The sequence below is a fragment of the Cnephaeus nilssonii genome (genome assembly GCF_951640355.1).
Source record: "Cnephaeus nilssonii genome assembly, chromosome: 19".
NCBI classification, from domain to species: domain Eukaryota; kingdom Metazoa; phylum Chordata; class Mammalia; order Chiroptera; family Vespertilionidae; genus Cnephaeus; species Cnephaeus nilssonii.
Genome location: NC_137090.1, coordinates 30349932 through 30363708, shown reverse-complemented (window position 1 = coordinate 30363708; position 13777 = coordinate 30349932). Strand labels below are relative to the sequence as shown.

General features: G+C 46.9%; 1 long non-coding RNA gene across 1 annotated transcript in view; it reads left to right on the top strand.

The window, feature by feature from the left end:
- The window catches only part of LOC307115081, a 71255-nt gene that overhangs the window by 51022 nt on the left and 6456 nt on the right, over positions 1–13777 (top strand). Inside the window, exons 2-4 of the long non-coding RNA XR_013815066.1 lie at positions 12107–12191; positions 12429–12531; positions 13554–13744. This is a non-coding gene — a long non-coding RNA (uncharacterized lncRNA). The remainder of the gene's footprint in view (positions 1–12106; positions 12192–12428; positions 12532–13553; positions 13745–13777) is intronic.

Below are 13777 nucleotides of genomic sequence, written 5' to 3'. Positions count from 1 at the left end.
TCTTGGGTTTAGGCCAGGTAACCTTAGGAAGCCTCCTTAACCCCATGGATCTCACTTTAGTCACCTATAAAACAGGTGATAATTACACAGACCTTCTTGTCATGATAGATGCTAACTACTTAGTGCCTGCCCCATAGGAAATATTGGACACAAACAGTTCTGTCTCCCTTCCCCTGCAGGCACTTCAATTCCATTCCTTTCTGCACAGACTTGCCCGTCTTATCTTTTCAGGAAATGGCTTTACCTTGCCACTCCCTTCCTACACACCCAGAGAGTCTTGGAGCCACAGAAGATATCAGTTTACAAAGCACATTTTTAAAGGCCCTCTTCTGGGCCCTGGGGCCCCTCCAGGGTCTGTCCCTACCCCGCTTGCCTCAGTTCCCTCTAACCTTAGTTCCAGCCATCCCCCCCCCCAGAACCCTCCATCCAATCCAGCTGACCTCAGCATTCCCATCTAAGTTCCCCACTCTTGCCAAGGCTGTATTCTGACCTCTTACTCTCCCTCTTCAAGCCTTAGTTACCCTGGAAAGCTCAAGCGGGAGGCTTCCCTCCTCCAGAAAGTCCTCCCTGACTAGGCAGAAATTCTGGGCCACACGCGTGCTCATTAGTCACGCTGAATTCATACCCCTGTGGTTTTGTTTTCACCTCTATTTGCATATGGCCTTCCTCCCAGCACGAGAGTTCTTTGCAGCACGCACTGTGTTTCCCTCGTTTATGTCTGGCATTCAGGAAAGGCGAGGCAGGTGGATAGTCAAGGATCTTTAGAGACTCAAAAGGGGTGAGGACACCAGATGAAAGAGATCAGTGACGCCCCTCTGCATGCTTCCGGGCCTCCAATGGTAGGGAATGTGGTGGAGAATTCTTTGCTACCCCTGGGCGTTTAAAAGGAGCTGAAGAATGGAGATACCCCTCTACAGCCAGTAGCCTCCTCCACTTGCCCACGAGGCTGGTGAACGTAGTCATTTAGTAAACAGTGCAGTGGGTAGGGGGCTGAGGTCCAGATCCAAACCCCAGGTTCCAATGCCAGCTCCAGCTTTTTTTACTCGTGGTGTGACCGCAACAAGTCTGTCAATCTCTCAGAGACTCAGTTTCTCCATCCGTCTTTAAAATGGCAGTAAAAACAGTCCCGACCTCATCCAATTGTGAAGATTAAATGAGTTGATGCATGCAAAGCTACTTTAATGAGCATTCTAAATATAAGCTACTCTTGTGAGGTGCTTACATTGATCATTTTGGACAGTGTTACTTGGCAAAAAAAAAAAAAAAAAAAAAAAGATTGGACTCAAACCCATCTCTACCTCTTCTGGCTCAGTGCTTAGGAACCTGTTCTCCCTCTCTGAGCCTCTGTTTGATTATGTTTAAAATAAAGAAAACCATGATATGGGGTTGAGATGGGTATGAGATTTTGCTTATTAGGCATGGAGAACAGGGCTTGGCATGTATGGGTGTGTCCTCATTCTCTTTCATTTGCGTCTCCTATTTCTGCCTGGCACACTGGCTGGGCAGATATAGAGGCTTTTGGAGGAAAGAAATAGAGAGACCTGCTGGGCACACTTGGTGTCTGTTGAGATTGGTGTGGGCCTGCTGCCACCTCCCGGATTGAGCGGGAATGGCAACTTTCATTGCTCTCTGGTGCCACCTTATGGTGGAAGAGAGCAGGTCTTCCCTGTTCCTGTTCTGGCTTGGGACTCTGCTCCTGCCTACACTCCTCTCAATTCCTCTCCATGTGGAGTATTAACCTCGTGCTGGTAATTTATTAACTGCAATGAAAAAGGAGACAGAGACAATCTGGCATAGATAAGTGGTGCTTACCCTTTAATGAACCTAAGGAATACCTGGGAACTTTATTATTTTTAAATCAAATCTGATGACTTAGGAGGCTGAACGTATTTTTGCAGTTTTATTGGTCATTTGTATATCCTTTTAAGTTAGCTGTCTCTTGCAGTCTTTTAGCCTCTTTTTATTGGTTGCTTAAAAAAAAGAATTTGTAGGAGTCCTTCATATAGCTAGGATTTGTGTTGATTTTCATGTGTGTATATTGCAAATATTATCTTTTATTCCTTAGGTTGACTTTTCACTCTTTTAATCTTGTCCTTTGATAACATCACTAAAATTTTTTAAAAAATATATTCTTATTGATTTTTTACAGAGAGGAAGGGAGAGAGATAGAGAGTTAGAAACATCGATCAGCTGCCTCCTGCACACCCCCTACTGGGGATGTGCCCGCAACCAAGGTACATGCCCTTAACCGGAATCGAACCTGGGACCTTTCAGTCCGCAGGCTGACGCTCTATCTACTGAGCCAAACCGGTTTCAGCTACATCACTAAAATTTTAATGTAAACTAATACTTCACTTTTTCTCTTATAGTTAGGATTTTTGCAACATGTTTAGGAAATCTGCCTCCTCCAATATCATAAAATATGATTTCTTTAAAATATTTTTTCTTCTTCTTTAGGTTTTAAAAAATATTAATTGTTTTAACCTTCACATTTAGATATCCAATTCATATCAATATGAAATTGTTTTTTGTGTATAATGTGAAGTAGAAGGGACAAAATACATTTTTCAATTGGGCAAAATACCATTGACCCAGAACCATGTATTAAAATGACTATTTTTTTCTCCCCACTGTGTTGGAGATGCTCAGTGCAGCAAAGAATACTACACAGCAATGAGTATGAACAATTTCACACTATATTCACTGATATGGATGAATCTGACACAGTTGAATGTAAAAAGACAGACACAAAAGGGGGCAGGCAATGTGATTATTATTTGGTCATAATGTGTAGGACTCTTTGTGATCACTCTGTTTTGTTCCATTTATCAGTTTATCTCTTCTTGTGCAAATACCACAATGTCTTAGTGATTAAAACTTCAAAAGAACTATCTGGGAATATCAGCCCCCCAGCTTTGTTCTTCTCTAAGATTGTCTTAGAGAAGGCACGGACTCCTCTCCATTTTCGTCTACATTTTTATATCAGATTATCAATTACCACACAGAAACCTGTTGGGATTTTGTTTGAGATTGCTCTTGTCTGGTTTTGATCCTACAAATAAACTTCATTTTGTCAAGACTAAAAAAAAATCCCTTTAGAGTTCTGGTTTGGATTGTACTAATCCCATAATTTAATTTGTGGTATATTAAAGTCTTTTTTTTATTATCTCATGGCTGTGAGTATTGATTTCTCCACCAGACCATCAGCAATCTTTGGAGAAGGTGTTTGCCACATAATTATTTTGTTGTATGCATAACTTTATGGCAACCTATAGCCAAAGAGCTTTTAACGTGTGCTTCTGAAACGGACCTTACAAACTCTTGCAAAATGACCTTACCATGTGCTTTTATCAAATATTCTGGAGTGGATGCTCCTTGGTTTCTGACTTAATTCATTTGAATAAATTATTAAAGTATTTATTAATTTACCTAGCAAAATCACTACATCATCTGTAGGGTTTTTTGTTTTGGTTTTTTTTTGTGTTTTTTTTTCAGAGAGAGTGGAAAGGAAGGGAAGAGACAGAGAGAAACATCAGTGTGAGAGAGCAACATCAATTGGTTGCCTCCTGCCTGCATCCAGACAGGGGACTGGGATCCGGGCTGCAACCGAGGTACGAGCCCTTGACTGGAATCAAATCTGAAACCTTGCAGTCTGCAGGCCAACACTCTATCCACTGAGCCAAACTGGCTCTAGCTAGTCTTTTTTAAAAGCTTCCTTTTCCCTAGGGAGTTTTCAATCCAGTAAAGATAGTGAACACAAAACCAAGCATTTAAAATGTCATTTCTTAAGTGCTAGAGATCTACAGTCACAGGAGTAACTAACTCTAGCTGAGAAAACACAGCGAAGTTCATAAATCCTAGTGAAGTCGACAGTTGAGCTGGATTTTGAAGCAGGAATAGGAGTTCTCCAGGCAGTTAAGTCCTGGAGTGGGGAAGAGGACAGGAAGCATTCTGGGTAAGGGGGGGTGGGGAGGGAAAGTCATAAAAACATGGAAATTCATCCCAGTCTGAGAAGCATGAGTGGTCCAGTATGGTTGAGGAATGGGGAATGGAATGAGAGATAGGTGAAGCGGAACGTGTAGGGGGAGGGGGTCAGATTATGAATGTTTTTTAAACATAAGTCAGTGATTTCTTTTACTTTATTACTTAAGATGGCCAGTATAAGGCAGTGTCATGATCAGAACTGTGTTTGAAAAATGTTGCTCTCCTAGCACTGAGGAGGGTGTACTGTAGTGTGTGGAGGTAGTTAGGAGGCTACAGCAGTAGCCCAGGGAGCAGATAAGAGCCTGAGCAGACACTGAAAATGGGGTGGTGATTGCCGGTTATTTCAGAGGTAAAATCAAGGAGTCTTGGTGATTGATTGGGTGCAGGCAGGTGGGGGGGAGGGAGTCTCAGAGGTCTGGGTGCTCAGGTTATGGGATTTCACTGTGCTAAGCTCCAAATTGTCCCTTGAATCATTGGGTTGGACAGAGCAGCTAGCTATTCTGCACGTGTGCCTGGGTGTGCCTCTGACTGGCAGCTGTGTGAAAAGGCGCAGCTTACTGCCTGTGGGACTGTTCTTTGCTCAGAATAAGCACATTTTGCCACGTGATCTCATTTTTACAGGATTTGTGGGTTCTTTTGTCCCTTGTCCATCTGTAAATTCGTTGCTGCTCTCCAGGGAAGAGAGAAGATGGGTTATTTCAGAAATGCGAACCCAAACCAAAAACATTCCGTCCCCACTGCTGCTCTGAAATTAGTTTGTCAGACCAGTTTGGCAAGGAATCTTAACTCATTTAGCACAATCAGCTCATTTTTTCAGATGAGGAGGCCACGTCCGAGAGAGGAAAGATGATGCGTTAGCCAATAAGTGGGATCCTGAGGTTTCTCTGGAAGCGGTGAGAGGCCGCAGGTCAGCATGGTTATAAGTAAGCAATCAGACATGTCGGGGCTCTGCCAACTACCAGCTGTGTGACCTGGGGAAGGTGTTAGCTTTTTCTAACCCCCAGTTACCTTGACTATAAAATGGACTTTTCTTTGCTATAAAATGGGAGAATTACATGGGAAATGTGTGTGCTGGTAGTCATGACATATCAGTGCTCAGTGCATGTCAGAGATAATGAAGATGATGGCAGTGATGCAGATGATGTTGATGGTGGTGATGATAAAGATGATGGTGATGAAGATAAAGATGATGGTGATGCAGATAAAGATAAAGATGATGGTGATGCAGATAAAGATGATGGCGATGCTGATGTAGTTGAAGAAGCATGGGCTTGGGCATCAGAACACCTGAGTTAAAATGTCTGTGATAGCCGTGTGATAATTGTATGTAAAATAGAAATGATAATCTCTCTCTTGCACTATTTTGAGAATGAAATAGAATAACATGTATATTTAAATGACCTACCACAGAGCCTGGCACGAGGAAGGTGCTCAAGTACGTTTCTTCTCTGTGCCTCAGCCCAAACTTCCTCCTTCTCCTTTCCTTTCCCTCTTCTCTTCCTGTCGGTCCTTCTCCAACAGCAATCTTATTTTTCACTTTCATACCATGTTGTCACGTATTCATTGGCTGCAAATCTGGAAATACATATTGTTATCCTTGCTCCCAAGGCCCTTGCACCCTCTCATTTCCACAGGTGAGCATTCTTTCCCTACAGTGTCTGTCCGTCTCCTCGGGAGCTTGAATGACCCCAGACACAGCCGCTCTGCTCAGCGCTTCCCTGGGTATTAACTTCAGGGCAAGGGCACCTCCTCTGGGGCGCCTGTCACCCCGCCAGAGACGTGAGGCAGTTTGTGTCACCTCCCACCAGGTTCCCTCATCTCCATCGAGGCAGTGCTTGGTGGATGTAATGAATAATTTGCTGTTGGAGCCTTGGAGCAGTTTCCTTGCTGCAGTAATTAAAGAGATATTTTATCTCTGGGGCGGTGTTGTGGGCTTCGAAGAGTGAGAGTGGAACAAAACTCTTCTGAGCCTCTTCCACGGGACCAGGCTCGTTTCTTTCATGCAACGAGGAAAAACAAAAAACAAAAAACGAATGAGCTCCATATTCAGGCATCTTTTGGAAAAGCAGCAGGTCTCCCGGCTCTAATACGCACAGACCAGCCTGACAGCTCACTGTGGCTGAGCAGACTGGAAATCAGGTCAGGGATTGTCACACAAGGAGGATGAAAAGGTCAGTAACCAATAACGGGCATGTCCCTGTGGCTGCGAGATGTGCATCCCGGAGCTGACGAGTACCAGCCCGGGGCTTCCATCTTTCCTGGAACGGCAACATCCCATCTGTGTGCTTTTATGCCTTGATATCCCCAAAGCCGCTCTCTCCGAATGCCAGGGAGCACATATTTATTGTTTTAATTAAAACGAATAGGTTTGAGGATTTCGAAAGAGAAAGTGGAAGATGTCCAAGGGAGTTGCAAAATCCGAGATGGGAAAGCGTGTGCCAGAGAGCATTAGGGTCACAGAACTCATTCCAGGCTCCCTGATTGATGCGTGACAACTGCGCTGGGTCTGGGGCGGGAGGATGGGAGGCGAATGGGTCCAGAAAGGTGTAAACCTTTCTCACATAGAAAAAAAAAAAAAAAAAGGATGAAAAAAAAGTAGAGAAGAGGAGAAACATCGAAGATTACATCTTTATTTGGTTTCCAAATGGACTCCATTAGACTGCAATGTGTCATTTTCTAAGTGCACCTGGAGATAGCTGTGCATTTATTTAGATAACTCTCTCCTCCCCTTCTGACCTTTATCACGGCTGCAAAAATTCTGAGTGTGAGGGATAAATAATGCATGCTCTCAGCCAGGAATGGAAAGAAGACCCAAGGAAATATTGCAGAGGACAATAAGCCTCATTTCTTTCTCTGGTATATTTTTACTCCTGACCCACTTCCTCTTACCTCTAGCCCCACTCCCCGCCCCCTGTTACTCACCAATCAGGACCCCCAAATCCAGAAGCAGAAGTGAAGGAGAGCACAGGATCGGGGGTCAAGCTTGCATCTAAAATAGTTAGAGCAATGGCATGTCTATCTGTGATCCTGAGCAAGTCCCCTCTCCTCTCCCCGCCTTGGTGTTCTCTGTAAAATCTGGATTGCTCCCCACCTCCCCCTTAGTAAGCATTGTAGCAAAGGCTTGGAAAGGTAATGGATGCAGATATATGCAAATGAATCTCATACCCTGGGGAAGAGACAGAAGAAAGAAGGTCTATTCTGGCTAGTTATGAGTCTCAGAGCTCAGGGGAAGAGCTGCAGGGGGAGGGGCACCTTCTCAGTGAGCCTAGAGTTGCCTTGAAGGGGTAGCTGAGAGCCCCTACCCTGGTGCAGACCTTTGATCCTCCAGGCTGGCTTCTGGGGCAGCAACGCACACAGAGTCCTACAGTAACCTCAGAACGGAGAGCGTGGATTTCTTCCCACATTCAGAAGCCCTGCTTCTCGCGATTATAACAGAAACATGAAGGGACAGAACTGAACTCTAGGCGCAAGCTAAACTCAAAGTGGACTCTTACGCAGGAATACTGTGTGTGTCTGCACGTGTGCCTGCTTCTTCACTCCTCTATGTTGCTGAGACGTAGGGAACAATGACTCTTTTCCAGTTGGCCGTATAAATAGGGCCCTGAGAAGCATTGATCAGACTCTTAAACCTCAAAGGGAAGGTAGGGGAGCGTGGGGGAAAGAGGGAGAGATCAACCAAAGGACTTGTATGCATGCATATAAGCCTAACCAGTGGTCACGGACAACAGGGGGGTGGGGGCATACCTGGGGAGGGGTTTGGGGTGAGAATGGGGGGATGAGGACAATTATGTGATACCATAATCAATTAAAAAAAATAAATAAATAGGGCCCTGAGTGCTTCCCCTTCAGGCTATAGGATTGGAAAATGAGGTGGGAAAGGAAATGACTGTAGAACCAAAAAAAAAAAAAAAAAAATACAGTTGGGTACTTATCATCAGACAAAACAAAAATGAAGTTTGGGGACTATTTGTTCATTTACACGTCATCTCCGACTCCCCAATTACATACCTAATGAAGCGTTGGACAGTTAGGCAAACAGTCTACGCGTGTGAGAAGGGACTTGGGATTACACGCAGGGCAGGAAGAAGCACGTCTGGCCTTTAGAAGAACATGGAAGAAGTGTCCCTGTATGTCTTTCTGAGCCTAAGCCCCTGCTTCTCTCTCTTTTTTTTTTTTTTAAAAAAATACATTTTTATTGATTTCAGAGAGGAAGGGAGAGTGAGAGACAGAAACATCAATGATGAGAGAGAATCACTAACCGGCTGCCTTCTGCACGCCTCACACAGGGGATCAAGCCTGCAACCCGGGCATGTGCCCTGACTGGGAATTGAACCCTGACCTCCTGGTTCATAGGCCCCTGCTCAACTACTGAGCAATGCCGGCTGCCCCCCTCTTCTCCCTCCCCACCCCCCGCTTCTCTTTAGGCTTTGCAGATGCCCTCTGATGCTTCTTTGGCTCCCCGTGCCTGGTCACTCTGTCCCTAAAGCACTAAAATGTCACAGATGGATGGATGAGATCTCCACAGAGGAAGGAACCGAGGGAGTCAGACAGGAGTGAGCTGCTCAAGGAACAGCGGATGGGAGTGCAGGACTGGACTGCCAAGCCTGAGATCCAGTCCTGAGGCTCCCCCACCCCCTCCATCATTGCTCCCATTCCAGTCTTGTCCTTTTCAGTCTTTCTGCTCTCTGTGTGATTCCCCATCTTCCTCCTAGACTTTCCGGGACCCCCTTGTAAAATTAGCCCTCAGACCCCGATTCCCTCTACTGTTGATAGGTGTGGTAGAAAGGGGACGAGTCTGCTACAAACTTAGCTGGGTGCTGGTATCCGCCACGGCTGGTCTTTAAACCTAGGGGAAGATGGGTAGGTCAAGCGCCCCTGTGGGTTCTCTCTCCACGTTCGTCCACTGATGTCCCAATGTGACTTTGCTATGGACAGCGAATGGTGCTGTGTCATCATCAGGGCACCCCCTTTCTTGTTCCTGTTCTAGTTTCGGTCCCTGTTTCAGAATGACTGTCTCACGAAAGGTGTCAAGCTCACAGAGGGGCACTGGCTTGCTCCGCGTGATGGACTTGGGACCGAGCTGGGGTGGAAGTGTGGTAACCAGTGAGCCAGGCTGAGGATGTGGAGAGCCTCAGGGCTGTTCCTATTACCCAGAGCAATCCGGGAATCGAGGCAAAGGGTGAGTGGAGAGCTTGCTCCCTGGCCGCCTGAGGACGTCCTAGACTCAGCTTCTTCCGTTCTTTCTTCCTAGTAGAGGCAGCCTTGCCGTTTCCATGGCAACTGAGAAGCTCCTTGGGTCTCGCTGAAGCACTGCTTGGGGAGATGTGGGAGAACGATTGGTGGGGTGGGGAGATACAGAGGCTGAGATGTGTAAATCTTCCCATTTTATTCTCCGCTAACAGGCTCGAACAGGGATTTCCCCCAAAGCAGGTACAGGATCATAAGGATCATTTTTCACTTTGTGACCTCAAGGTTCCAAATGCCCATCCTGACCCTCACAAACATGCATACAGTGAGTAGAGATCTGCACCAGAATGGCCTGTGGCTTAGCTTCCTGTTGTGGCTTTGTTAACCCTTATGGATCTTCTTCTCTCTGCCCATCTTTCTTCTCCACCCTTTTCTTCCTATAGTTTTGTCCCCAAGCCTCTGGCAGAGGCCAAGGTTAGCACCTGAATCAGGGAAAGGCATGCTTCTCCCCTGCTGGGCACCGGAGGGAACAGTACATGTAGCCCAGAGTCAGACCACTGTCTGACTTCCCAGCCACGTGACCTTGAGCTTCAGTTTCATCATCAGTAAAGTGGAGATGATACTCGTGCCTCCTTCTAAGGGCTATTGTGAAGGTTAGTGAGTTCATACATGTGGGTCACTAGAGCAGAGCTGCCATGTCGATGGTCCTATTGAAGGAAGTCACCTTAGACAGTCTCATTCCATGCCTACTGTCCCTGCATCAGAGGAGCATGCTCTCTTCCCATTTCAAAAGTATTTGGCGTTTGGTGCTAAGTACTATTGATATTTATATATATATATACTAGAGGCCGGGTGCATGGGATTCATGCACTGGTGGGGGGTGGGCATGGCCTATGGGGATTGGCCCACTGTGGGAGTGCCACTCATCCCTGTCATCCTGCGTTGAGCATCTGCCCCCTGGTGGTCAGTGTGCATCATAGCAACTGATTGACCAGTCATTTTGGTTGTTCCACCGTTCGGTTGCTGGGCTTTTATTATATAGGAATATATATATATACTAGCGTTCCCGTTGCAGGAAAAATCCTGCAATAGGGTTTCCTGCTGCACTCTACCCCGCCCCGCCTCCGCTCCTCCCTTGTCCCCCGGCCCGCCTTCTCCGCCAGCCCTCCCCCGCTCTCCTTCCTTCTCCCCCGGCCCCGCCTCCGCTCCTCCCTTGTCCCCCGGCCCGCCTTCTCCGCCAGCCTGCCCCGCTCTCCTTCCTTCTCCCCCGGCCCCGCCTCTGCTCCTCCCTTCTCCTCCCCCTGGCTTGCTTGCTTCTCCGAAGCTTTGCTCCCTTCAGCATCTCTTGGCTTCTTTCTAAGCTGTCTTGATATGCAAATTAGCCGCCATATTTGTTGGGGTAATTTGAATACTCGTCCTGATTGGTTGATGGGCGTGGCTTGGCTGGTGGGCATGGCTTGGGCGTAGCGAGGGTGCGGTCAATTTGCATATTTGTCTATTATTAGGTAGGAGATATATATATATATATATATATATATATATAATCTCCCATATATATAGTGTTGGGTATTTTACTACTGGGTGGTGACCCAGTCTTTTAAGGATGGACAGGGTTGGATGCCTCAGCCTAGGAAGTGTGAGACAGGCAGGGTTTGGCTCCAGAGCATCTACATTGAACCAGTTCAGGTTCCACTCTACCCTTATCTTGGGAGACAAAGAGTGCTCTGTAACACTGAAGTTTTGCTCTTCCCCACCCCACCTGCCTCTGTGGTGAAAGGTGCCAAGAATCAACAGGGGTGCATCCCACGGCGGTCCCACCAGTAACCCACATTCTGAAAGCAAGTTGGGAGAGCCTAGCGCTGGGAGTTGCTTACTGCTCTGCCTCAGGCCCGATCACTGGGGTCAGGGTGGCAGGAGCGCCTTGGCAGCGATGCCACACGCTCCTGGATAAAAGAAAAAGTATCCAGGAACCACCAACCTTCTCTCCTCCCTGGTGGGAGGGCTGGGCCAATCTTGGCAGAAGGTTCCCAAAGGGACCATAGCGTCTTTATGTTGCCGGAGCCGCGGGCTGAGAGTTCTACTGGGGCAAGGCCTTGGCTCCTCTTTCTCACCAAGTCCCTTAGGTCCTTATTTCCTCAGATCATTGTCTGTCTATCTATCATCTATCTATCTATCTATCTATCTATCATCTATCTATCTATCTATCTATCTATCTATCTATCTATCTATCATCTCCCTGTCTCCCTGTCTTCCTATGTCCCTATCTTTACCATCGTCATTAGAAAGACTGCTTTCATTCTAATAGCTTGGATCCTGGAGTTAAGCCTCAGGTCCTCTGCTCACTAGCCATGTAACTCTGGGCGAGTTCCTTAACTTTTCTGTGCCTGGATGTCCTCATCTGCAAAATGAGGATGATACTGTATCTACCCCATAAGACTGCTGTGAGGATTGAAACCGAATCATCTCACGCTCCCAGCACATGCCTGGCACACAGTGAGTGCCGGAATAATTATTGCTGTCGTTGGTGCGTTATTTTCTTGTGATTTTCCTTGTTAGGGAGGATTCTGATATTCTCACCTCATCCCTTTGGTTATCTTAATATGATTTTAAATGAAAAGAAACCTGTTCTCATGTTGTTAGGGAGAATACCCTAACCCAGTGATGGCGAACCTATGACACGCGTGTCAGCACTGACAAGCGTAGCCATTTCTGATGACACGCGGCCGCATGCCGAGGATGAAACATTTGCTGCTCTTGAGGATGAAACATTTGCAACTAGAGTCTTGGAGTTAGTTTTTTCCTCAAAGTGACACACTACCCGAGTTATGCTCAGTTTTTTGGCGAAGTTTGACACACCAAGCTCAAAAGGTTGCCCATCACTGCCCTAACCTGTTCAAGCCCAACCAACGTTTGCGTTCACCACTTTATTTCACAGATGGGGCGGGCCAGGAAAACAGAGCTCGGTACAGAAAGGAGTGGGACAGCTTCTATTCCTGTTTGGATCTTGGAGAATGGAAGTGGTAAGAATGGCACCGATTTTGGAATTAGACCATGGTTTGAATTCTGGATCATCTATGTTAACCACGTGACCTTGGGTAAACTATCTCACCTCTGTGAGCCTCACTTTACTCATCTATAAAATAGAGAGAATGGCATGGTTGGTGTGAGGGTTCATGGGTACAAAAGCTCCCAGCAGAATTTCTGGCATGCAGCACGTGTTCCATAAATGCTGATTTCCTGTCCCCTCCTCTCACTAGACTGTAAGCTCCCTGGGGGGAATGGAGGCTGTGTTTATTCACTGCCATATGTCCCAGCTCGCAGCACGGGCCTATAACTGAGCAAACAGCGGTAAACAGTCAGGTAAGTGAATGCAGAACGAATTGATTTTTCACGCGTTACATGCCTCTTTATACATAAATATATTAACTTCCTGCTTACTGCATCATGGCTAATCACTGCCAGAGATGAAGGCTTTGGGGACTTAATGATTTTTGAAAACTATATTCAAGGTTAAATTATGAGTCAAGCCAAGACTCGAAACTGCTGGAAGCAATTTCCTCACGTTTCAACAGTTGCTAGGCTTCATCTGCTTTATTCATTGAAGCCTGCTCACCCCTCCCCCCCGCCTTCTCCCTGGGCACATCGAGGCAGCACCTCGCTGGCTTTCCCTGCCAAGGAAACCAAGGCGGAGAACACAGGTGAAGGCGAAGTGCTTCCGGCCCTGTGGTTTCAAAGGGAATTAACCGGGAGGGGAGAAGTGTTTGTCCTGGGCACCAGTCCCTTCATCTCCTAGGTTCCACGTTTACTCACCATGTGGGAGGCATGGGAAGCGGAGGCTGATTTGGAAATTGGCCCCTTTTCCAGGCCGAGCCAGCCTAGCCAGCTCAGGAGCCTCAGCCCCCCTGACACTCTGTGAACAGCTGTCTCCTGGTGGGGCAGCAGCGGCCGGGTGACAGTGGAGGTGACTAAATTAGTCTTGGGCTGCTCCTGCATATGCCTTCGTGTTCATCTTCTTAGTTTTTCTTGGGCACCTAGGATGTCTTTGTCTCTCTTCAGGTGTTCCTAATGAGGAGGGATTTGGTTAAGTGAATAGAGCAATGGTTGGGAGGTATTTTGACATTTTTCTGGGGCCAGGGCTTTGTTTGTTTGTTTTGCTTTGTTTTATATTTTAAAAAACCAAGACTATGCACCTGGTCATATCCAACTGCAGTGGCGTAGGGGAAAACTGTGCAGCCCTTCTCTGTGAAGGAGAACCTCGGGGCAAGCATGGAACAGACCTTCTCTTACGAGTGGAACCTGTGTGCTGTGGGGAGGTGGTAACAGGACTTTGTGTATGTGCTGTTGGAGGACTTAGCAGCAGCTGCCTCTCCTTGTCATTGCAGGGGCCTGGGATCCAGTGGGCTGGTCTGCCAAGGATCCTGTAGGCCCACGTGGCAGAATGGGGCTGAGATGGTAACCCTGGTCCTAGAGGCATGTGATGAGGGAAATCAGCAGAATGGGGAGTGGTGCCCCTCATCAAGCTCACAGACTGGAGAGAAGGGGCCATGCAGACTGGCCAGGGAGACCTGAGCAGGTGAGTGTGTGAATGAGTCTGGAAGCTTCTTAG